The sequence below is a fragment of the Hylobates moloch genome, unplaced genomic scaffold, assembly GCF_009828535.3.
Source record: "Hylobates moloch isolate HMO894 unplaced genomic scaffold, HMol_V3 SCAFFOLD_20, whole genome shotgun sequence".
In the NCBI taxonomy this organism is placed as follows: domain Eukaryota; kingdom Metazoa; phylum Chordata; class Mammalia; order Primates; family Hylobatidae; genus Hylobates; species Hylobates moloch.
The window spans coordinates 13,288,215-13,314,279 of record NW_026652295.1 but is presented as its reverse complement, the minus strand read 5'-3'; the positions used below and the strand labels follow the sequence as shown (position 1 = coordinate 13,314,279).

Sequence of the window (26,065 nt, the reverse complement as noted above, 5' to 3'; positions counted from 1 at the left end):
AAGATTTGGAATCAAGTGGCCATCAACAGATGAATGGATTTTAAAATGTGGTAGGTATACACAATGAAATACTATTCAGCCCTAAGAAAGAATGAAATCTTGTCATCTGCAGCGATATGAATAAGTCTGAAGGACATTATGTGAAATGAAATAAGCCAGGCACAGAAAGAGAAGTACTGCACGTTCTCACTCATATGTGGGGGCTAATAAAAAGTTTTAGCCCATGGAAATTTTAAATACTATGTAAAACTGTTGGAAAGAATCAAATTTCTGAATTTGAAAATCATATATTTTCATACCTAATAAAGGTATGAAAATGGGGAGGGCATAGAGATAGGGTCTTGCTATGTTGCCCAGGCCAGTCTTGAATTCCTGGCCTCAAGCAATCCTCCCGCCTCAACCTCCCAAAGTTTACAACCTCCCAAAGCTGCGATTACAGGAGTGTGCCACACTGTACCTGGCCTAATAAAACTTTTTAAAAATGGTACCATGATGGATCATAAAGCTGCAGACAGAGACCACTCATACAGTTTACAATAACAGTACAACTGAGACATGGAAACCATTCTGCCATGGAGCACATAATGCATCAGGGGCCCCGTGGTTGCAGTGCAACTGCTAACCAACACCAGCCATGGGGCTCCTCCTGTGTACCCACAGGGCCTAAGTCCAGAAAGACTGAAACACCAAGTATGTCAAAAAGCCATGATTTCATGATGATACTTAAAAAACAAACTGAATTCCTTTGGAAGATGTGACGAAAGTAACCCACTCTGAAACCAAATAACCACGGGAAAGACACAAGAATTTATTCTGCCTTTTCTTTATATGCAGCTTCCTTTCTGTTATGCCTTTAAAGTAACCAAATTATTGATGAGGTAAAATTCTTCTTTATAGAAGCATTTCAACCAATAATGATGGAATTGTATTATTGTATAATCCTTAGTACAATAATCAATCTGGATCAAGAGTTGGCAGATAACTCCCAGTAGGTCAAATCTAATCTGATAAGTGAAGTTTTATGGGCACGTAGTTGTACCCATTCATGCACATCCTGTCCAACGCTGCATTCCTACCACAATGACAGAGACCATATTGGCCCTCAAAGCCAAAACTATTTACTATCTGGCTCTTTACATAAAATGTTTACTAACCCCTAACCTACACAATAATTACCAATGGCTGCCAAAATCACAAAGCAAAAAACAGATAAGGAGGCGGATGACACACGGGTCAGGCTTACAACACCTGTGCTCACTGATGGGGCTTCACACAACAAAGGGAGGGACAAGGCAGCAGTTGCCTCCTGATGCCGTGCAGCAGGAAGCGTAGAGCCCCTCCACCTTCACAGGCCTTCTTGCCAAAAATCTGAAAATATGATCAAACCTCAGGTTCTCATTACCTGTTCACAGGAAATACAGGGGACAGAAAAATTAATTAAAGTACATGGGGATGTAGTTAGTTAAAATTCTGACTGTGGGAAATTCTACAGGACAAAGGATCCGGTTTCTTCAATAAATAAATTGCAAGGAAATAAAGAAGGGTGAACCCACAGACCAAGGATGCCCAATCTTTCAGTTTCCTGTGCCACACTGTAAGGGAGAACTGTCGGGCAACACATAAAATACACTAATACTAATGATACCCAAAGAGCTAAAAAAAAATTAAATTTAAATTTAAATTTAAAAATCTCATAATGTTTTCAGAAAGTTTATGAATTTTTGTTGAACCACATTCAAAGCTGTCCTGGCAGCATGTGGCCCGCAGGCCACAGGTTGGACAAGCTTGCTATAGACTAAAAGAAGCCTAAGAGATTTACTAGCTAAATACATGAGTAGTCCTTGTTTGGATACTAATTCTAACCAACCAATGGGGAAGGGGAGAATTTACAAGACAATAAGGGAAATTTGAATACCAATATTTCATGACAGTAAGGAATTATTCTGCAATTGTTTTCTGCTGTGATAATGACATTGTGGTTATATTATTTAAAGGCAAGTCTCTTCAATGTTTCGAAGATACATACTGAGGTTTCACAGATGAAATAATATGACATCTGGGCTTTGTTTCAAAATAATCCAATGGGGAGGGGGGCAGATAAATGAAGCAAGATTGGCCATATGTTGATCACTGTTGAGGCTGAGTGATAAGTAAAAAGGGATTCATTATACCATTTTCTCTACTTTTGAATATGTTTAAACTTTTTCCATAATAAAAAGATAAAAATAAAATCATTAGCAAAGCTTTCTCTCTACTTTCCAACATCTGTGCTCATGGATGCTTTGTTTCTCCCCCTGCCCATCCACCACATATATTCATTCATTAACCAAATGCCTACTGAATGTTTAGTACAGCATAAGCCCTGGGCTAGGTGCTGGCGACGGCCTCACCTTCAAGAAATATACAGTCTAGAGGGGGAGCCCATAAGGAACTCAGCCATTACCAAACTTGATGGTCAATGTCGCATGAGCAGGACCCACAGAGTGCTAAGGAATGCAGAGAAGGGGCATCTATGCCTTCCCATGTTCCTCATTCCCACTCCTTAATATTCTTTAACAGTATGGCTAATCTCTCCTGATTGTCTACTTTGCTCTTCTAAGAAGAAATTTCCTTTCTCTAAGTGGCCCTGACTTATACCACCTTATAAGCCAGAGGCTTCACACTGCCTATTCCATGACTCGTGAATATAAAACACTGGACTCTTCCTCCACTCTGTTCCCTGCATGCCTTTGACTTCTGTGATAACTACACTGACAGCCCCAAAATCCCATCCTTACCCAGTGCTCTCCTACCTACTTCCTGCTCTATAGCCAGTAACAAGTGCCACAATCCCTCTGCCCCCCACCATACACACACACCCAGGGCAGTACTAATCCCTTTGTTCTACATCTTCACTAGTAACTCACCTGTCCACTGTGTCACTGAATGGAATGAAATGCCACACAGTTTCCACACCAAGGAATCTGTCAGAGGTGTTCAAACCACAGTGACTCCATCTTGCCTAGGGGTTGGGTAAAATGAGGCTGAGACCTACTGGCTGCATTCCTAGGAGGCTAGGCATTCTTAGTCACAGGATATTAACAGTTAAGAGAAGAAGTTAATAATGTTTATTGAACAGACCCAGGACTTAACAAACCCAGGAAATAACAGACCCAGGAAATGTCCTGATGTCCTGTCTTATGAACAAAAGCATTCTTAGTTTAAGTTTTGCAGTGAGACTCCGTCTCAAAAGGAAAAAAGAATAAGTTTTGCTTTAAAAATAATATTCTTCTGAAAGTAGTTACACAAAGATTAACAATCCTTTGTCACGAGCCGTTGTAGTAGAGCACATCTCCCCATGACTTTTTGCCTTGTTATCTTATATATAAACAAGCATTGTACCTAACTAAGACAGATGTGTTCCTCCTCTCGCTTTTGGGAATGCCCTGGTCTCTCTATGGAGTAGTCACCTTTTTATTCCCTTACTTCCTTAATGAACTTGCTTTCACTTTATTCTGTGGACTTGCCTCAAATTGTTTCCTGTGAAAGATCTGAGAACCCTCTCCTGGGGTCTGGACTGGGACCCTTACCAGTAACATATTCTGTGATGAGCCATGAAGGGATGATACTGGAGAGACCCCCACTTAACCAAAGGAAAATCGTCTGCACAGCACCAACTGGCCGACTTTGGATAAATGGTAGGATACATTCCATCCCAGGCAAAGGACAAAGTTGGGTTAAAGGCCCAACTCAGAAGGGTTAGCATCCCTCCTGAGAAGTAAGGGGTTAGGGGGTCCTCTCAGTAAGGCCTCTTTTGGTCAAACATGGATTTGACACTATGGGATGTCGACCGCTTTTCTCTTTGGATTAATCTGCCTTGAACTCTTTGCTGACAGCTGTGGGTGACAGGATTAGGCATGTACAGGATCGTGGGACAATGGGGAGGTTTCTCTCCCGCAAAGGGGGAAATGTGAGAGCTGACAGCCTGCTGGAGAAGATCTCTTCACAACTGACAAGCAGCTGCCTAGACTTTTGATTCAGTGTTGCTGCACTGGGTGGGTCTTTCCCTGGCATGCCTGAGCTCCTCGCTTCCCTGCCCCACCACAGACAATGCTTTTCGCCCTTCCCTTTCCTCTCTCTCTCTCCTTTCTCTTTACTATCTTTTCTGTCTTGCAGAGCAACTGTCTGCTTTTCCATTTTGCCTAGAGACCACATGTTGAAACTCCTGGTTAGAGGTCATCCCACCCCACTTTAAGTGGATCAAAGATGACAGGGGTTGACAGGGGCCAACAGGGGCAAGTTTGAGCCTTGCCAGGTTGATGCTGGGTGATGAGTGGGGTGACTAGTATCTATATTTGTCATGTGTATTTTTCTCTGGACAAAATGGAAATGTTCATTTGTTTCCCCCACATAGCCTGTTGGGTGGCATCTTGCAAAACTGAGAGGCTTTGCCCATGGGTCCACGAAATGGAAAAAGATGATTTTCTTCTGTAATGTGGCTTGAACCCCACAGCTATGGGGCAACAAGCAAGACTATCAAAGCCACTCAGAGAAAAGTAACCCAGAAACCTGGCATGCTGGCAAAAAGGTAAGAATTTCCTACCAGTCAGGCTTCTGGCCTCTCTGTCTGTGAAAACTGGTTACATGAATGGTCAAAATCACTTGCATTATGAGCGCTTTTAGCCTTGGTGTGTAATAACTAGGTAGGACATATACTTTTAGGGATAGCTAATGGCAGCTATGAGGGAGGAATACTCTGCTCTTGGCACACTGGGATCAAAGAAGCATGTTCTTGACCACCTGGAAGGTATGGAAATGTCCCCACCCGAACTGAGAGATAAGACTCCCATAGGGGATGGGCTAATTCTCTCTTTTTGGGGATCAAGGATCCAGTATAAAAATGGGACTCTTAATTTTGGAGGATCTGTTTTGCCTTCCAACTGTGCCTGCTTATTAGGCCCTAGAAACTGCATGCTTTCCTGGCCCTGTTCCTTGAAGGACTTCTGCCTGAAGCCAGTAATCCAATTAAGAAACTTAAAACTGGCAAATAAAAAATATTGTAACTATTAGATCTTCTTCCATCTGTCTGTGTATTTATATGTGTTGTGTGTGCGATGTTTACATATGAAAGAGCTCTGGTTAACTGACTTAAAGAAAAATAAGTGGCTGGGTACAATGGCTCACACCTGTAATCTCAGCACTTTGGAAGGCTGAGGTGGGCAGATCACCTGAGGCCAAGTGTTAAAGACCAGCTGGCCAACATGGTGACACCCCGTCTCTACTGAATATACAAAAGTTAGCCAGGTGTGGTGGCACACATCTGTAGTCCCAGCTACTCAGGAAGCTGAGGCAGGAGAATCACTTGAACCCAAGAGCCAGAGATTGCAGTGAGCTGAGATTGTACCACTGCACTCCAGCCTGGGTGACAAAACAAGACTCTATCTCAAAAAAAATAAAGGGGGGGGCAGGTGTGGTGGCTCATGCCTGTAATCTCGGCACTTTGGGAAGCCAAGGCAGGCGGATCAGCTGAGGTCAGGAGTTCAAGACCAGCCTGGCCAACATGGTGAAACCCCATCTCTACTAAAAATACAAAAATTAGCCGCGTGTGGTGGTGTGTGCCTGTAATCCCAGGTACTCGGGAGGTTGAGGCACGAGAATTGTTGAACCCGGGAAGTGGAGGTTGCAGTGAGCCAAGATTGTGCCATCACACTCCAACCTGGGAGACAGAGCAGGACTCTGTCAAAAAAAAAAAAAAAAAAAAAAAGTACCTATTTTGTCAGAAAAATAAAAACTTTAATGTCATTTAGTTCACATGACTTTTAGACATTTAGTCTAAAATAGGCAAGCTGAATACTGTCCTTGGTAAATGTGTTAAGGTCATAAACTGCTTCTATGACATTTTTTATAATTATTTGACTTGTCTGCTTTACAGCGAATTCCAGGTAAGGCCTTGAGATGTATGGAATTAGCCTGGTCCCCTGACTAGGCTGGGAAGAGTCAGACTTTACAGCTCTGTCCTTGTCCGGGGCTCTACAATCTGATACAAGGTTAAAATTGCTCACTCACCAAGTTTTTCACCAAAAATAAAAGTTGCTATGAGTTAACATTGTAACATATGTAATTGAGACTATTGGAGCAAGGTATGTAAGAAAAGTAGAATGTATTTTTTGTAAAAGCTTATAAAAAGACATGGGAATGTGAGGAGTTCCTTGCCTAGTTCAGAGGGCTGAATAATTATTTTAAGTTAGATAGAATAAAGCTAAAAATTTGAGCAAATGGTGCAAAGTTTGTGAAAAATTAATCTTGTAAAAGAAATTCCGTGTGTGAACAAATTGACTAAAATTAAAAGGGTATTGTTTAGTTTTTCCATAAATTGAATATTGGAAAAACGCACAACAGGGTTTTCTTAGAGCACTGATCTACTCTTTAGCAAAATTTTTTTTAAGTTTTAAAACTTTTACAAGTTTAACGTTGGCACTGTATGTTTACCTATTCGTTGGTACAATTTACATCAAGTTTTATACTTACCCATTTTTGCGAAGATATCATGTACACAAAGATACATATTCAATGACTGAGAAACAACTGAAACTTCTGATCTATACTTTCAGATTTGTTCGATCATGATAACTTCTGATAAGGATCATCGTCATACCAGTTTTTTGCCTCTTCCAGAAGGACATCATCATTTTATCTAAGAGTTTACTCTGGATCTTACTGCAGAACACAGATTCCCTCAATCGCTTTTTTCTTGCAAGGGTCTTTTTCCATAATTTTTACTTATAACCAGCCTTTCTCTTCAACCAAAGGCCAGAATGAAGTCGAAGAAACCTATAGACGACAGCTTTCACGGTCTTTCTCTTGCCTTTTCGTGTACAAACGAATGTTAGGGATCTGACTGGCAGCTTCAGGACACTTGGAAGTAAGGGGGCCACTCTATTAAAGATTACCGCAGGATGCCCACATGTCAGGTTTCTGACAGATGTGGTAAGTCTGGGAGCAGAGGAAACAACTGGTGTCTGAATATGACTAAAACGTCCAGTGCACAATGCAGAAATAAGAGAGGCATTCTTGACACAGTTTTGGTAGGCTGAAGATGCCAAAATATTCAGGGGCTATAAGATTCCTGAAGCTGCTCTCACTGCACTGGCAAAGGCAGAGGCAGCCATCTTGCCATCAACAAAAAATTTAAAGGGCTATAAAAGGTTTATGAGAATCTTACTTTACGGTCAAACTGATTAGGAGTGAGTAGGTTTTGTCCATATGATTTTATTAAAAATTGGATTTGACATTAATAGTACACTAATGCAAAAGTGAAATTTGGCTTTTTCTTTTGAACAAGATTTTAATGTAATATTAAAAGACAAAAGACTTTTGTTTGCCTTTTGAATAAACTAAAGAAAAAAGAAAGGAGAGAAAAGAGACATTATTTGGAAAGCTAACTCTTCCCTCTATCAATGGGTAAAGGTTTTTGCCTTTTTTAAATCTTTAAGTTATCATTTTGGCTAAATAAATGACTTACGGTGACCTGAGATTCTATTTTATAACATGAAGTGTTTTACACCTTTGCTATTTAACAAACTTTCCCAAATCAAACTAGGACTTAATTAGGACCTAAAGACTTAATAAGTCTTTCCTGACTTGATAATCCTTTTAGATGTTAGGTCCCCTGGAGTCCAATAATGGCATATTTGACTTATTTGACATACTAAAATCATATAGGAAGTATTGTCAAATACAAAATGGCATCTGACATTTTTTGGATTATTTATATGTGTTATTGGTATGTGTTCCAAAATTATGCAAAACTACTATAATTCTGGTATAACTTAGTGTATGTTATTATTAATAGTTATAATTGTTATCTTAAATTATTGTGTGCCACAAGGGGCCAAATTTCCTTGTCAATTGTGTCTCTGACTGTACTGTAGCTGCCCTAAGACTTTTTGTCATCCACAAGCAATTGTCTTGTTTTGATTCTCTTCAAAAGGCAGTTTATAATCAGCTATAGGACTCTGACAGGTACCCTTATAAAGCAGGACTTTCACAGCTTTGAAATGTATGCCATTAAAACAAAGAAAAACTTCCAAGACTCTTGGAAAACTAATGTATTCATAAATATTGAGAAAAACAGGAATTGCATAGACAACTAATAAAAGACCAAAATAATCTATTCATGACTTTTTGCCTTCGTTTTGTTTTTCAGAGTCAAGAAAACTTTCATTTTGAGCTATTTACAGCTTTTAACAATTGAGTATAATATGCTACTGTAAACAAAATTTAGAGCACATTTCTTTCCCTCTACCCGATTTCTCCCAAATTTGGAAACTATTTGTGAGTATTTTTAACTTATGGTGATATAGCTATTTACATAAGTCCAGTAAGAATTTTTCCTTTGTGACAAGACACAATTGGAGACACTGGTTATTTTACCAAGGCTTTGACTGGAATGACTGACATGCTTTCAAATGTAAACACACTGCTTTAAGGAATCAAAATTCATTTAAAGAGCCAATTAAAGCCCCTAAGAAAACTCACCTCATATCTTGAGCCTTGTACAGGGCTCCTGACCTGTGGTAAGTAAAGAATGTCACTTTCCGACAGGCCCAGGAGCCCCAAATATCTTGGGACATCCAGAGGAGAGAAACTTATCCAACTCATATTTGCAGACACACATAAATCCATGACTGGCCTCAAGGCTTTAAAAAGTCTAATCTAAGATTAGATTATAGAACACAGTTCCATCAAAGTCAAAAGAGACTATATGGCAAATAATTATTCTTGCTTCACTTTATACAAATAGCCAGGCCACATACAATAAGACTAAAATTTATTTTGCCAACAAATCAGTCCACATACAATAAGACTAAAATTTATTTTGCCAACAAATCAGTCCTACCATGGTTTGTTTTAATAAAAATAGGGACTGGAGAGAGAAAAATTATGTTTCACAAACTATGGTACACCTGTTACTAGACTCTAGTCTCATCCATTGTTTTTGAGTTTTTTCTGCAATTTAGACTGACCCTGCTTAGTCCTGTGAACCAACCAGTGATCTCTGGCTGCTGCTCAAAAGAAACAAGAGGCATGAGTAACATAAAAATCTGCATCAATATTCTAATTCTGGACACATAATGAAATCAGCTAGCGACTCCATATCAGCTTGGTTCCCACAATTGCCCAGTTCATAAAAAGCTGTCTTATTTAGTTTGAGACAATTTTACTGATTTTGCTTTATAGTTGTAGAATATATTGCTGTTGTACTCTTTGTATATAATTCAGGATAAGCTTACTCAATGTTTTCTTAAATGCTTATTAATCTTCCCGGTATCATCTTTATCATCTTTAATCAGGACTCAGAGTTTTGAATGACCTTCACCATACTAACACTTTATGACTAAACTCCTCCCAACTCTAAATACAAGAGACCCTAAATATTGTTAGGCAGGAATATCATTACCCCTGTTCAGCCTGAAGAAGCTACAGAAGATAAATTTCTATCCCTCTGCAACCTTCAGGATTAAGGGTCCCCTTATAAATGGCAGGGGAGAAATGTGTCAGAGGCATTCAAACCAGAGTGACTCCATCTTGAATTACGGCTAGGTAAAATGAGGCTGAGACCTACTGTGCTGCATTCCCAAGAGGCTAGACATTTTTAGTCATAGGATATTTACAGTTAAGGGAAGAAGTTAATAATGTTTACTGAACAGACCCAGGACTTAACAAACCCAGGAAATAACACCCCAGGAAATGTCCTGATATCTTATGAACAAAAGCATTCTTAGTTTAAGAATAAGTTTTGCAGTCAGGTACGGTGGCTCATGCCTGTAATCCCAACATTTTGGGAGGCCAAGGCAGGTGGATCACCTGAGGTCAGGAGTTTGAGACCAGCCTGGCCAACATGGTGAAACCCCGTTTCTACTAAAAATACAAAAATTAGCCAGGCATAATGCACATGCCTGTAGTTCCAGCTGCTCAGGAGGCTGAGGCAGGAGAATTGCTTCAACCCAGGAGGCAGAGGTTGCAGTGAGCTGAGATCGTGCCACTGCACTCTAGCCTGGGCAACAGGGCAGGACTCTATCTCAAAATAATAATAATAATAACATTTTGCTTTAAAGATAATACAGATTCTTTCCAAAGTAGTTACACAAAGATTAACAATCCTTTGTCACAAACCCCTGTAGTAAAGCACATCTCCCCATGACTTTTTCCTTTGTTATATATAAATAAGCATTGTACCTAAGGCAGACGTGTTCCTCCTCTTGCTTGTGGGAATGCCCTAGTCTCTCTATGAAATAGCCGCCCTTTTATTCCCTTACTTCCTTAATGTACTTGTTTTCACTTTACTCTGTGGACTCACCTTGAATTCCTTCTTGCACAAGATCCAAGAACCCTCTCTTGAGGTCTGGTTTGGGACCCCTTTCTGGTAACAGATCCACTGGTGTAATCAGAATGAATGGGATGCCAAAAAGGCAGAGGAAAACTGTCAAGATGAAATTAAGGCACAGCAGTAATGCAATATAACAAGGGAATAAACATTTTACTGTTTAACACTAAAAACAGCATAAACTAATAGGTCTTAACATAAGTAAGAGAAAAGGTCTATGTCAATCTTTGAAATTGTTAAAACAATGTAGTGAGAAAAATATTTTTAAGGTTCATCTGTTTATCCATGTTGGTTGTTTTGTTGTTGTTGTCATGTTGCTGTTACTATATTTTTGCCTAACCTATAGCATCACACTAAACACTTCAGACAGGAGTGTTTAAAACAGAAAGCTCTGCAAAATCACCTAAATGGGCTCTGAGGGGCACTGCTGAAGTACCATCATCTCCTCATAAGGGCAATTCCAACGTTTAAAGTTATTTGCTAAAAGAATGCACTGGCAACGAAGTGGCAGTTTCACATTTGATACATACATTTTATGATGACAACATCTGAGGGTAAATCCCCAAAGTGGGCCACAATAATTTTTGGCTAAATCAAGCCCGGCTCTCTCTAATGCAGACTCTGAGATCTTGAGTAAATCACTTAAACTTTCTGGGTCATGACTTTTTCATCTGAGAAATTAAGATTCTGGGCTTGATGGCTAAAGACCTTCCAGCTCCAACATAACAGGGCTCTATAATTAAGAGCAACCTTTCCACATGCATTGGGGTGTTAGCAGGAATTCAAGTGACAACTGAGGGCATTTCCACCCTAAGAAAGCAAAGCTCTAGTAACACTCTTATGTTCTCACTCATCAATGTTTATTAAGCCCGGCTAAATGTTCTTCTTAGGATTAGGCACTTAGTAAGCAGCTTAGCAATCTTAACTGTTATTAATGTAAATCACTTCTGAGGAAAGCAAATTGCTATATAACAATATTAAAATACATGCTGATGATCAGAGTCATTTGAAGTCAAAAAAATCTGGGTTGGAATCCCAACTCCACTGATCACTAACTATATGACCCTGAACATGTTATTTAAAATATCTGTGCTTCTGTCTCTTGATTGTAACATAGAGACAGTACTGACCTCACAGGTGTATTGAAAGGATTAAGTAAAAATAACAGATATAGCACACCTGGTTAACTAAACATTAGTTCTTTCTCAGCCAGTGCTGGACATTAAATTCTGATAGGTATGCCTGATTTCCACCCCATTTCTGGTTTCATCCTGAATTTCCATGCATAAATTACCTTTCCTTGCCCTGCATTATTGACAAAGACCATCTCCTTGACCAAACTTTAGTCGGGCTCCTCTGAGTCCTCTTTTCAGCTAGGCCTCCACTTTGACCTATACAAACTGCAACTTTCAGCACAATGCATGTCGTCAACCCTCCACACTAAGACAGTTGAACAAACACTAGCTCAGGTTCTATCAGCTCAAGGCCATGTCCCTAGAATGACAACACCACCTCCTTAACATGCCTACTTATTTCTTAAGCCAAAATAACTTACTGTTCCTTCTAGCCAACACCTGATAATAGGTCCCTGACCTTCCTTTTCTAGAGCGTTTACTCCTGAAAGCTTGCAACTGTAAATCTTTTCCTTGTACCTTGGAGATGTAAATCCTCTACCACCCAGAAACAATTCCTCAAGGACCTGGGAGCCAACTCTTTGAAATGTAAACATCCAGAGAGATACCTCTCCTGTTGCCCAGTTCTTCTTGTAGGAGGGTAAGAGCCTAACTGATGGGCATCTTGTCCCAAATTGCAAAGCTATATTTCCTGTCCTAAAGACACAAGAAACAATTTGCACAACTATATTTCCTGTCCTAAAGATACAAGAAGTTTGTTTCTCCTCCAGATAAACATCAATTAACAAACCCACACTGCCTAACTACACATACAAATCACCCTTCATGTCTTTTAGTATCTTTTGTTTAGTACATCCCAGGATTTAAAAGGGCTCCTGTCTTTTGTTCAGTTCAGTTAAGCTCTGGTAACACTGAGGTCTCTCCCCTACTGAAGTAGTACTGAATAAAATATGTCTTACCATTTTTAAAAGTGTCGGCTGCAAAACTTTAACATTATTCACTTAGCAAACATTTGTTGAATATTTCCCATGTTCTAGGTGCCATACAATGATACTAACAATGAGCAAGACATTGTCACCTTCCTCAAAAAATTTGTAATTCACAGAGGGGGACAGGCATGTATGCAAAATATAGCAGTTCCCAGGCAGTAAGATAAGTACCAATGGTACAAAGTTGTAACTAGCATCTCAAAATTCACTTAACCAGTAGCACACGTGATTTACTGTTGAAAAAAAAAAAAAAAAAGTCCATTTTTATATCACCATCAAAAAACCATGGACTTCAGCCAGGCACAGTGGCTCAGGCCTCTAATCCTATCACTTTGGAAGGCTGAGGCAGGAGGATCACTTGAGCCCAGCAGTTCAAGAACAACTTGGACAACACAGTAAGACCCTGTTTCTACAAAAAGGAAAAAAAAAAAAAGCAGGAACCACCTCTATGCACATGGTAATAACACCTTACATTGTATAGCATTTTATTTTTTACCAAGGGTTTTGATATATATGTTATTAAATATTTTTTATTTGGATGAGTAAAAGTATACATTAATAGTACTTTATAATTTAGAAACTACTTTCACCATTTACATAAGGTAGCCATTAGTATTCCCTGAATGTAATTAAATAACTATAGCTCTATCAGGGCTGTTTGTATATACTAATCTACCAAATAAGAATTTCAGAAAAAACAAAGAATAAGGTAAGATTTTCTTTCTCTGGTTGCAGAACTCTGTGAATTTAACTAACATCATTGAATGCTACACCTACAATGGGTGAATTTTATGGTGTATAAGTTATACTTCCATAAAGCCCTAACAAAATAAAATAAAAATAAGAACTGAACAGAAGATGAGAACATTAGTGAAATGAAACATAGGTCATTAGAAAATTTCCAAACTAAAGAGGAAAAAATACAATGGAAAATAGGAAAAAGAGTTTAGGAGTCAAATAGAACAGGGTGAAAGAGTCTAAAGGATATAAAATTGTACTTCTAGGAGGGGAGGAAAGTGATCAGACCAGAAGAAATACTATTTGATGAGATAGCTGCTAAGAATATTCTAAAACTGGCCAGGGGTGGTGGCTCACACCTGTAATCCCAGCACTCTGGTAGGCTGAGGCAAGTAGATCAATTGAGGACAGGAGTTTGAGATCAGCCTGGCCAAAATGGTAAAATCTTATGTCTACCGAAAATACAAAAATTAGCTAGGTGCGGTGGCATGTGTAGTCAGTCCCAGCTACTCAGAAGGCTGAGGCAGGAGGATCACCTAAGCCCAGGAGGCAGAGGTTGCAGTGAGCTGAGATCACACCACTTCACTCCAGCCCGGGGCCACAGAGCAAGATTTTGTCTCAGAAAAAAATTTTTTTAATTAAAGAATATTCTAAAACTGATTCAAGAACCTCTATGATCCCCAAGCAAGACAGACAGTAAAGAAAAAGTGCCTCAGCATATCATAATAGAACCCTTCAATACCAAAGACAAAGAAAAAATCTTTAACACACAGAGGAAAAAGGCACATCACCTCTAAAGGACCAAAGTGAGACTGAAAGCCGATTTCTCAACAAAAACAACGGAAAACAGAGGACAATGAAATTACATCTTTAAAGTACTGAAAGAAACTGACAACCTAGAATTCTACATGCAGCAAAAGTATGCTTCAAAAATTAAGACAAAATAGTTTCAAACAAGTAAAAATAGAAAGAAATACTAAAGGGAGTTCTTCCAGCAGAAAGAAAATAATCCCAAAGGGAAACACAGACTTACATGAAGGAATGAAAATAAATGATAAATATAGATAAATACTAACTGTATAAAATAGCAATAATAATGTATCATGTTTTTTTATTCATGTGTGGAATTAAAATGATACAACCATTCCAAAAAGAGCAAGGGGTTTATAGAGTCAAAGTATTCTAATAACAGTACATAATCATGGAAGGATTAAAATACTAGTTTAAAATATATTCATAAGTGAAAAATAGATGCTATAATCTCTAGGATAACAGCCGAAAGAGTAAAACACAATGTATAACTAACAAGAAAAGAGAGAAGAAAACTGAATTAAAATTGCTTTATTAATTTTTTTAAAGGCAAGAAAGAAGACAAGAAAAACAAAGAACAGATAGGACAGTTAGAAAACAAATAGTACAATGGGAAGTTTAAACCCAATTATATTATCAAGTACTTTACATGTAAATGAACTATTAGCTGCTCCAAAGACTGTCAGGTGATAAGTAAACAAAAGCCAGCTATATGCGGCTTATAAAAGAAACAACTAAAAATAGTGTCAGGAAACTTAAAGTATATAAGAAGATATACCATGCAAACACTAACCAACTAACAAAGGAGAGTTGGTATATACTACTATAAGACCTGTAGACAGTAAGTCAAGAACCATTATGAGAGCTACAGAGAGGAAAGGGGTCCAATGCACCAAGGAATTATAACAATTATAAGTTTGTATATATCCAATAACATATCCTCAAAATATATATTTAAAAACTGACAGAATGGAAAGTAGAAAAATTCGTCATCTCAGTGAGAGATTTTGTTTATCCTTCCCAATAATTGGCAGAATAAGCAGACTGAAAAATTGTAGATAGAAACTTTGATCAATACAATTAATGAATTTGACCTAATCTATGTGCACCAAATTCTGCAATTACAACTACAGAATATATTGTATAGTCTATTCAAGTGCATGTCTATCACTCAGCAAAAATGATCATATCCAGGCCATAAGAATAGTCTCAAAAATATCAAAAGACTAAAATGTTAATAGCATGTTCTTTGACAATAGCTGGATTAAGCTAGAATCAACAAAAAGATTTTTAGAATATCCTAAACCATTGGAAATTAAGCAATAAATGTCTAATAACTTGTGGTCAAATAAAAAACACATGGATATTTTTAAATATTTTGAGAAGAAAAAATGTGACAGAATTTAAGAGGATACTATTAAAGTCACGCTTAAGGAAAATGCAGAGCTTTGAATGCATATGTTAGAAAAGTTGAAAATCAATAATCTAAGTATCATTTTCACAAAATTAGAAAAAAACAGAAAACCTAAAGCCAAAAATATTAGGAAAGAACAAACTATGAACAGAAATTAATAAATCAGAAAATAAGCATACAATAGCAAAAAGAAAAGTCAAAATAAGTTCACTGATAAAATAATAAATTTGATAAACCCCAGGCAAGACTGATCAAGGGGGGGAAAAAGGCACAGATTATAAATATCAAGAATGAAAAGAGAGGCACTATTCAGATACTTACACCAATCTCTCTCCTAAACATAGACAAATTCTTAAACAAAATATCACCAAATTGAGTCCAACAAAACACTAAAATAATAGCACATCAGTTGGATTTATGATAGAAACGCAAAACTGTTCTAACATTTTTTTAAAATGTGATTACCATATTGACAAAATAAAGAAGAAACAAATCATATGATCATCTCAATAAATGCAGAAAATCATTTGCTAAAACTCAACACGTTCGTGATTAAAATATCCATTAATTAGAAATGAGATTCTCTTAATCGATAAAAAGGTTTCAACAACACTTGTAAGCAAGAGCCATATTTTAAATATTGAATGCTTTCCCCCTGAAATTGGGAATAAGACAAAGTACATGCTATCACCATTTCTACTCAAAATTATAATTGAGGTCCTAGATAGACCAATGAGGCAATAAAAAAAAGTGAAAGATGTAAGAATCAGACAAGAAAGAAACAAAGCTCTTTATCCATCACATACAGTGATTACGCACATAGAAAATCCAAATCACTCTACAAATAAGTTATTAAGATTAAGAAGTGAATGCAGCAAAATCCCTAGAATCAAGGTCAAGATATAAAAATGTATTTATGGCCGGGCGCAGTGGCTCACACCTGTAATCCTAGCACTTTGGGAGGCCAAGGCAGGTGGATCACGAGGTCAGGAGATCGAGACCATCCTGGCTAACACAGTGAAACCCCGTCTCTACTAAAAATACAAAAAATTAGCCGGGCGTGGTGGCGGGCGCCTGTAGTCCCAGCTACTTGTGAGGCTGAGGCAGGAGAACGGCGTGAACCCAGGAGGCGAAGCTTGCAGTGAGCCCAGATCACGCCACTGCACTCCAGCCTGGGTGACAGAGTCTCAAAAAAATAAATAAAAAATAAAAAAATAAAAACAAAAATGTATTTATATACACAAGAAACAAAAAAAAACCAAGGTGAAAAGATGGCATTTGCAATAACAACAAAAAGAGCAAATCTAATGAAAGAAGTACAAGAATACTACAGAGAGAACTTCAAAACATTACATAATTAAATGGAGAGCTATATTGTGTTCATTGATTAGAAGACTCAATATTATAAAAATGTCAACTCTCCCAAATTGATCTACACAGTCAATGCAATTCCAACCAAAATCTATCAGGTTGTTTGTGGAAACTGACAGGATGATCCTAAAATTTGTATGTAAATCCCAAACACTAAAAATGGGCTACAAGAAAATCAAGACAAAATAAAACTGAAGAACTTATATGACCTGATACCAGGATTACATCAATGTAAGACACCTTTTGTTTTTGTTTTTGTTTTTGTTTTTTTGAGACAGAGTCTTGCTCTTGTCGCCCAGGCTGGAGTGCAGTGGTGCAATCTTGGGTCACTACAACCTATGCCTCCTGGGTTCAAGCAATCCACATGCCTCAGCCACCCAAGTAGCTGGGATTACAGACATGAACCACCACACCTGGCTAATTTTTGTATTTTTAGTAGAGATGGGGTTTCACCACGTTGGCCAGGCTGGTCTCAAACTCCTGACTTCACGTGATCCACCCAGCTCAGCCTCCCAAAGTGCTGGGATTATGTAAGATGCTTTATTAGACAAATACATCATAAGGACAAAATACAGACTCCAGACATTCACAAGCATATGATTACTTATTTTTATGAAAAGGATGCCACTGCAGTTTAATGGAGAAGAGATAATCTTTTCAATAAATAATGCTGGGTCAACAGGATATTTACATAGATAAAAATCATTTTGACCCTTACCTCACACCCTACACAAAAATCAATTCAAAGGGGTTATAGATCTAAATGTGAAAAGTAGAACAATAAAACTTCTTGGTTGCATAGGAGAATATCTTCATGATCTTGGAGCAGGCAAAAAATTCTTAAAGAAGACACAAAAAGCACTAACATTAAAAGAAAGTGTATAAATGAGTTCATTAAAATTAAACACTTCTCATTGAAAAATTATAAGAGTTAAAAGCAAGCTATAGTGTGGAAGAATTCTGTTAACACATATATCACACAAAGGACTTCTATCTAGAAAATATAAAGAACTCCATAAAAATCAATAAGAAAAAGGCCGGGCACGGTGGCCCACGCCTGTAACCCCAGCACGTTGGCAGGTCGAGGTGGGTGGATTACAAGGTCAGGAGATCGAGACCATCCTGGCTATCATGGTGAAACCCCATCTCTACTAAAAAAAAAAAAAAAATACAAAAAATTAGCCGGGCATGGTGGCGGGCGCCTGTAGTCCCAGTTACGTGGGAGGCTGAGGCAGGAGAATGGCATGAACCCGGTAGGCGGAGCTTGCAGTGAGTGGAGACTGCACTCCAGCCTGGGCGACAGAGAGAAACTCTGTCTCAAAAAATAAATAAATAAATAAATAAATAAGAAAAAGATAATCTTTTTTAATGGACAAAAATATTTGAACTGGCATTTCATGGAAGAGGCTATCCAAATGGCTAATAAAACATGAAAAAACACTCAATATCACTTATTAGGAAAGTACAAATAAAAACTACAATGAGATATCATTTTTCATCTGCCACTATGACTGGCAATACCAACTATGAGCAAGAATGAGAAACAACTAGAACTTTCATACACTGATGTTGAGGATGTCACCGATATAACCACCTGGACAACTGTTTGGCAAATGTTTCAAATTCTAGTATCACAGCTAAATCATACATATAACCCATGACTTTTCTCCTTCTACACAGATGCACAACAGAAATGCTCACATACACATGTATAAGAATGTTTATAGCAGCACTATTTGTAATAGGTGAAAATGGGAACAACCCAAATGTCTATGAACAGTAAATGATTTTAAAAATTGTGCTATAGGCAACAACAAAATACTACACCAAAATGAGAGAGACAAAAAACAAACTATTACTACATCCAGCAGCAAGGATGAATATCCCAAACAAATAGTTGGTGAAAGCTATCATACACACACACATAAAGTACACACTGCCTGATTCCATTTGTATAAAGTTCTAAAATGGGCAAAACTAATTAATGGTGTTAGAATTCAGACTATGGGTCACCTTTGGGGGCAGGTAATAACTGAAAAAGGCAAAGGAAGGATTTGGGGGTAATAGTAATCTTCTATTTTTTGATGTAAGTAGTAGTTACACAGGGGACTCACTTGAAAATGCATAAAAGCTATATATCCTTATGATTCATGCACTTTTCTATATGTATGTTAACCTTCAATAACAAATGTATTTAAAAATAAAAGTAATGCTTCCTATGTCTATACAAGATACATACAACACAAAACGGGTAATGCTGTGATTGTGAAAAGTCTACATGCAACACCATGGGAGACTTTCTAAAACTCAAATCTGATCATTTACTCTCCTGTTAAAATATTTTAATGTCTTCCTAATCTGGCCTCTGTCAACCTCACCAACCACATCTCTTACTCCTTTCTCCTCCTCGACCTCACTCCACCCCCTCCCCAATTCTTTTTACTCTCCAAAAGAAGCCATATTATTTCAAATGGATTCTAAGCTTTTATGATGCCCAGTTCCCTCTTTATAGCTCTTTTACCCACTCTCACTACCCCAAACTGTCCCATATTTGCCTGCTTTCCTGGGTCATCCTTCATCCAGTACAGACCTCAATTATTCCCAAATCCCAAATCTTGCTTGGATGCCTCTCCTACAGACTCCACAGGCATCATATATATGCCCCATCATGGCACACACCTGTGTAATGACCAGACACTTATCTGTAATTTCTTCTGTTAGCCTCAGGAGGGTAGGGCTATATTTGATTTGTTCATCTTTGAGTCATTAGTGCCTAGCACAGTGTTACTTAAGAAATTTCCTACTCTACAATGTACGATTTTTATAAGAGCTGTCTAAATGTTCCCCTTTTTAAACTGTCTGTGAAAGAAAAATTTATATTTATAGACCAATCAACCACGACCATTTAAATTTACTGCAGACCAAAGAATAACTGAATCTCAGTAGAGATATTATCCTGAGTTCTAAAATGCTTTAAGCTTCTCCTAATTATGTGTCCAATTGTTGACGTAAAGCTCTTTAAGGATTTCTAACTCTTCCATCATTGTCTATAAAGCTAGGGAAAGGGAAAACATTAAATTTTTTATGATGCTAGTTCCTTACTGATATGGTTTGGCTCTGTGTCCCCACCCAAATCTCATGTTGAATTGCAACTCCCAATGTTGGAGGCGGGGCCTGGTGATAGGTGATTAGATCAAGGGGCGGTTTCTAATGGTTTAGCACAATCCCCATAGTGCTGTCTCGAGACAGAATTCTCAGATCTGGTTCCTTGAAAGTGTGTGGCACCTCTCCCATCTCTCTTCCTCCTTCCTGCTCTGGCCATGTAAGATGTGCCTCCTTTCCCTTGGCCTTGTGCCATGATTGTTAAGTTTCCTGCGGCCTCCCCAACCATGCTTCCTGTACAGCCTGCAGAACTGTGAGTCAATTAAATCTCTTTTCTTCATAAATTACCCACTCTCAAGCAGTTCCTTATAGCAATGTGAGAATGGACTAATACACTCACCAAAACTGTATCAATAGCATAGCCCATTTCTAATGCCCCATTATAATAAGTGATGTCTATCTCAAATGAATCATAGTAAGATGTCTCATTTTTAAACATCTTTTGTATGTATTTGATGTAAGATACATTGCTGAGTAACTTTTCTATCCATACGTTATCATGATTAAGAGATCATACCAATTTCAACAGTTTCAGTGACATCATATGGTTATAACTAATGTGCTGTCTTTTTGGATCATCAAATGTTCTGATTTCCTGTGAAAATATCTTCTACTTATTAATATGTGGCTTGTAAGTCATTCCACTGTCAGAATCAGAGTGAAAGACTTCCAACTCTAATCTGCATATATGAATAAAGGCCTTGATATTCTGACTTTAGGAGTACTTTCCTGCTAACTACAGTAATTTATTTGGTCATGATACACACACATATCTTCTGTGTGTGAAATATGGGAAACGCTGAATTGACAGTTAAGTCAACATACAGGGACTATATCTGGGAATACAACATAGGGATTACAACTTTAGGCAAAAAAAAAAAAAAAAGACATTGTTTCTGCCCTGTTGGAGCTTACAGTCTAGTGAGGATGGTATCAATCTATCACATAAATAAATGCAAAATTAAAATTGTGGTAAATACACCATCTCTCACCTGGACTATTGAAATTGGCTCCTAACAAGTCTCCCTGGTACCAGTCTTGTCCCCTTGCATCTTCCATGTAGATCCATTTTCTATGTGGAAGAATATTTCTAAAATGTTAACTAAATTACTCCCATCTTTCCCAGACCGTCTCTACAAAAAGTCCTAGAATGGCTTCCTATTCCACATAGAATAAAACCCAAGTCCTTACCCTGAATAACAAAGTCTGGAGAAATCTGGCCACCCCTTTTCTTTCTAACCTCATTTCATATGACTCTCTTGCCTTCTCTCTCTGCCTCAGGGCCTTTGCACTGATTCTGTCTGAAATGCTCTGGTCTTGATCAAATCTTCTCTTGTCACTCAAATCCCTATTTAAATGTTACCTTACCCTTTAATCTAAGGTACTCATCCACCCATTTGCATTATTTTAATTATCTCAATTTTATTTATCTCTGCTAATATTCTTGTTTATTTATTTGGATTTTGTTTGTCCAGGACAGGAGAAACATGAACAGACTAGAAAAAAGGAGCGGGGATGCCGGCCAGCATTAAGAGCTCATGCGTGGATCACAGTTCAGTCTTCATAATCCTATCTAAATGGCAAACTACCTATGACAAAACAGAGATGGCATAAGCTTACCCCACTGCACCACCTTTGGAACTACTACAACTGTTGTAAACAAATCAAAAAAACATTGTTGGAGAAGTCACTCAGAAAAATAGGTGAAAGTATAGAATATTTGGATCTAATGAAATTACATTAAAATGCCTTTCAAACCAAGCAGATGTCATTAAAATCACTAACATAACTGTGAGCGACGGAAATGAAGAATCCAACAGAATGAAAGAAGATATCTCAAACACTGGTGGGCACAGCCTAAAGCTGACATAGACAGACAGGCTTGGCCCTCCTGTATAGTCATCATAACAACAGGAGACTCCATAACAATAAGAGACAGGGTGAGGAGTAACTCTGAATCAAGTCTAGGACTACACTATTCAACATGGCAGCCACTAGTCACGTTTGGCTACTGAGCACTTGAAATGTGGCTGGTGCAACTAAGAAGCTGAAATCTACATCATATTTAATTTCAATTAATTTAAATTTAGAAACCGAAACAATGAAAAAAATTTTTCCTGCAAATACAACATTACTTTTTTGGTAAGACCACATTTCTTTTTTTTTTTTCCTGTTTTTGAGACGGAGTCTTCCCCTGTTGCCCAGGCTGGAGTGCAGTGGTGCAATCTTGGCTCACTGCAACCTCCGTCTCCTAGGTTCACTTGATTCTCCTGCCTCGGCTTCCCGAGTAGCTGGGACTACAGGCGCATGCCACCAGGCCTAGCTAATTTTTGTATTTTTAGTGGAGACGGGGTTTCACCACGTTGGCCAAGTTGGTCTCGAACTCCCGACCTCAGGTGATCTGTCCACCTCAGCCTTCCAAAGCACTGGGATTACAGGCATAAGCCACCATGCCCGGCCTCACTTTAACTGCTGAAAATTTATCCTCCAAATTGAGATGTTCTCTAAGTATAAAATGCATACCAGATTCGAAATAGTTTGTGCAAAATGAAAATGTTTAATATCTCATTAATAATTTTTATATTGATTACATGTTGAAATTATGGTAATTTTGATATATTAGGTTAAATAAAATCTACTACTAAAAATAATTACTTTTCTTTTTTCTTTTTTTTTAAGGGGCACAGTCTCACTCCATAATGGAGTGTAGTGGAATAATCACGGTTCATGGAAACCTGAACTCCTGAGCTCAAGCAATCCTCCTGCCTCATCCTACCTCAGCCTTTGGAGCAGCTGGGACTACATGTGCGTACCACCGTGCCCAGCTAATTTTTGCATTTTTTGTAGAGGTGGGATCTCTCTATGTTGCCGAAGCTGGTCTTGAACTCCTGGCCTCAAGTGATCTTCCTGCTTCGGCCTCCAGGTGTGAGCCACGCACCTGGCCAATTCTTACTTTTTAATATAACCCATAACTTAAAAGTACATATTGGACAGCACTGGCCTAAGGATTAAAAACCAATACTATCTGAAAAGAAGGGTTTGGAGTCTCCTATTGTTATGATGACTACATAGGAGGGCCAAGCCTGTCCATCTATGTCATAGGAAGAATTCTCCAGAATGTGTGCCATCCAGATGCAGCATTCAAGCCTTAAATCTGTGATCAATAAGTAACCATATTTTAATTTAAAAATGCTCAGACAGCAATTTCAAATCAATATGGGATGGTAAGATAACTAAAGTTCACCTGGAATGGCACCTTCAGTTTATCTGAGATTATAAACTTTCTTCTAGTGGGTAACTAACTCCAATCTAGAGAATGTTTAGAATTAAATATAGAGATGAGGAAAATCAGACCTGTATTATTACTTTTTAGAAAAGTTTAGAAATATGTCTTATATTAATTGGAACAGCCTGTGCACAATTGTCATGTTTTTAATGTTTAAAAGAATCTGACATCAAACTGACAGATGAGCCTTGTGATTCTAGTTCAAAATGTGTAATAGATTTCAGATATGATTTATTTTGATTGAAATGTTTAGGGAGTATTTGACTATGTCTATACAATATTAATTTTGTAAGTGACAAAATATTCAAAGGAACTTAACCTAAGTATTTGGTAAGGTTTTACTTACTTGAGTCATAAATTTGCCCAATAAACACATGATTTATCTAAATAGAAAAATAAATACATTAAAGTAACGTGCAATTTAAAATATTTAAGGTTTGAAATTTAACTAAGTTCATAAATGAGACTGATAATTTAAGAAATCCAATCTGTTCAATTTGAATTAAAGTTTAGTCAAAGAAAAAGTGAAGATGACTGCTCATATTTACCAGATATATAAACAAAGTATTAACATATGCAAGTTAAAGGCCTAAAGAAAATTAGATTTTTGTTTCTACCTGAAATAAATTAAATATTAATTTTCCTTTCTCCACACAAAACTTACCCTTAATAACTAATAATTAAGTACATTAGAAATGTTAATTCATTTAATCCTCACAATCACCAAGTGAAGTAATATTATTGTCTCCACTTTACAGGTAATTGTCTTAGTCTGTTCAGATTGCTATAACAAAATATCATATGCTGAATGGCTTATAAACAACAGAAATTTCTTCATCACTGTTCTGGGAACTGCGAAGTCCAAGATTAAGGTGCTGGCAGATTAGGTATCTGGTCAAAGACCACTTATTGGTTCACAGATGGTGCCTTCTCACTGTGTTCTCACATGGTAGAAGGGGCCAATAACCTCTCTGGGGTCTCTTTTATAAGGGCACTAATACTATTTATGAGGGCTCCACCCTCATGGCCTAATCACCTCCCAAAGGCCCTACCTCCTAATACCATCACCTTGGGAGTTAGAATTTCAACATATGAATTTGGAGGGGACATGAGCATGCTGTCCATTGCAGTAATGAAATGAAGGCACAGACAGATTAAGCAGCTACCTCAAGGTCATATCACTAAAAGGTAGCAGAGGCAGTATTCAAATCCAGGCTGTCTGGCTTCTCATATTGGCCTTGAACATTAAAAAAAAAAAAAAAGAGACAAAAAGGTCACTGTGATCTATATAATTAGATGATCATAAAAGTGGGTTTATTCCATACTATTCAGATTCTAGGTCTCTTATTCCTTTTTTCCCCCCAGGAGTTATCAAGGAAAGTATGCACCAGGAATTCCAGGAAAACCCCATTTCATTTGGGAATGACCCAAATGAAAACATCTTTCCAAACTTCTAACTTCATCCCTGATATCACACTCCAGACCTTCAGCATCCTAAAACAAGGAAATCTCCCACTATAGCAAAAAGCATGTTGCTCTGACCCTGAGGGAATTTAGCCTGGGGGATATGACATTTATTGAGTTACTTTTCATTTCATTTCATCCTATACCACTCATGTAGCCCTTGTCCTTGTTCATTTCCAATCCAGAACACAGTATAAAACAAAACACAAATTCAGGAGACAGAAAATAACTCCATTTAATTTTGGTTTTTGTTCCAAAAATAGACTTGAGGATGGGGGTTCTCTGTCTCTTTCTACTCCAAAAGCCCATCTGAGGTCTGCAGCAATAATTGCAACAACGATGTCTTTTTCTTGGCTACCTCCTGAGAACTACCTCCTCCTCCTCAGCCAGCCATACCTGCCACTCTGAATTTGCTCCACCAGGCAGTCCTCAACTGCCACTGTTTCCAAAGTAACATAATCCCAAAAGCATCTTCACTGCAGCAGGAAGGCATTCTTTGTCTGCTGGTAATTAACAAAGCAATCACAGTCAAATTCAGATTGTGGTTTATCCACACAAATCATGTTTTTAAATCTACCAACTCTGTACAATCTTGGATAAGCTATTTATTAGCCTTTTATAGATGAGGAAACAAGAATTATGGTGACAATCAAAAGAGACAGCTTGTGTGGAATACTTAATAGTGTACCTGGCACCAAGTAAATGCTTAATAAATGGTAGTTATTACAATATTTACTATTAAAAGAACCTACAGAACTGTTTACTCACTTGCTTTTATGAACACCTGTCTCTTATTTAGTCTTACTTTTCACATAGCTTAAATAAGCTCCTGAAATTAAAATGCTTAATCATTCTTCTATGGAGACGGTAAGAACATGTGTTATTTCAGAGAAGGGACATGCACAGAGTTCTACTGGGAGGGAGTGAGAAGGGAATATCACTTAGTCCTTAGCACATGTGAGAGGCAGCCTAGGAAAGAGCAGGTGAGCCCAGATTGAGGACAACCCCGTGAGGCAATGCAAATGGATCAACATTTCCAACATAGATTTACATGTATATAGCAAGGCCAATACCACAGAAAATATGTAGTCACCCCTCAATATCTGCAGGGGGGCTGGCTCCAGGACCCCCAAGGATACCAAAATCTGAGGATCCTCAAGTCCCTGGTATAACATGGCATAGTATTTGCATATAACCTATGTACATCCTGCCATGTACTTTAAATCATCTGTACATTGCTTATAATACCTAATACAACGTAAATACCATGTAAATAGTTCTTAGACTGGGTTTCTTATTTGAATTACTTTTTATCGTTGTATTGTTATTTTT

The 26,065-nt window shown here is 37.8% G+C and overlaps 1 protein-coding gene and 1 pseudogene across 13 annotated transcripts in view; both read right to left on the bottom strand.

Annotated features, from left to right (window-relative positions):
• The window catches only part of RNF182 (ring finger protein 182), a 55,045-nt gene that overhangs the window by 23,670 nt on the left and 5,310 nt on the right, over positions 1 to 26,065 (bottom strand). For 4 of the 13 annotated variants that reach the window (XM_058432469.1, XM_058432472.1, XM_058432470.1 and 1 more), the window contains one exon: positions 10,336 to 10,462. The exons of 5 other annotated variants lie outside the window; for them this stretch is intronic. The gene's annotated coding sequence lies outside the window, so the exon portion shown is untranslated. The remainder of the gene's footprint in view (positions 1 to 10,335; positions 10,463 to 26,065) is intronic. 4 more of the 13 variants (XM_058432475.1, XM_058432473.1, XM_058432476.1 and 1 more) reach the window with 3 other exon arrangements.
• On the bottom strand, positions 6,579 to 7,255 carry LOC116459977 (large ribosomal subunit protein bL35m-like; annotated as a pseudogene).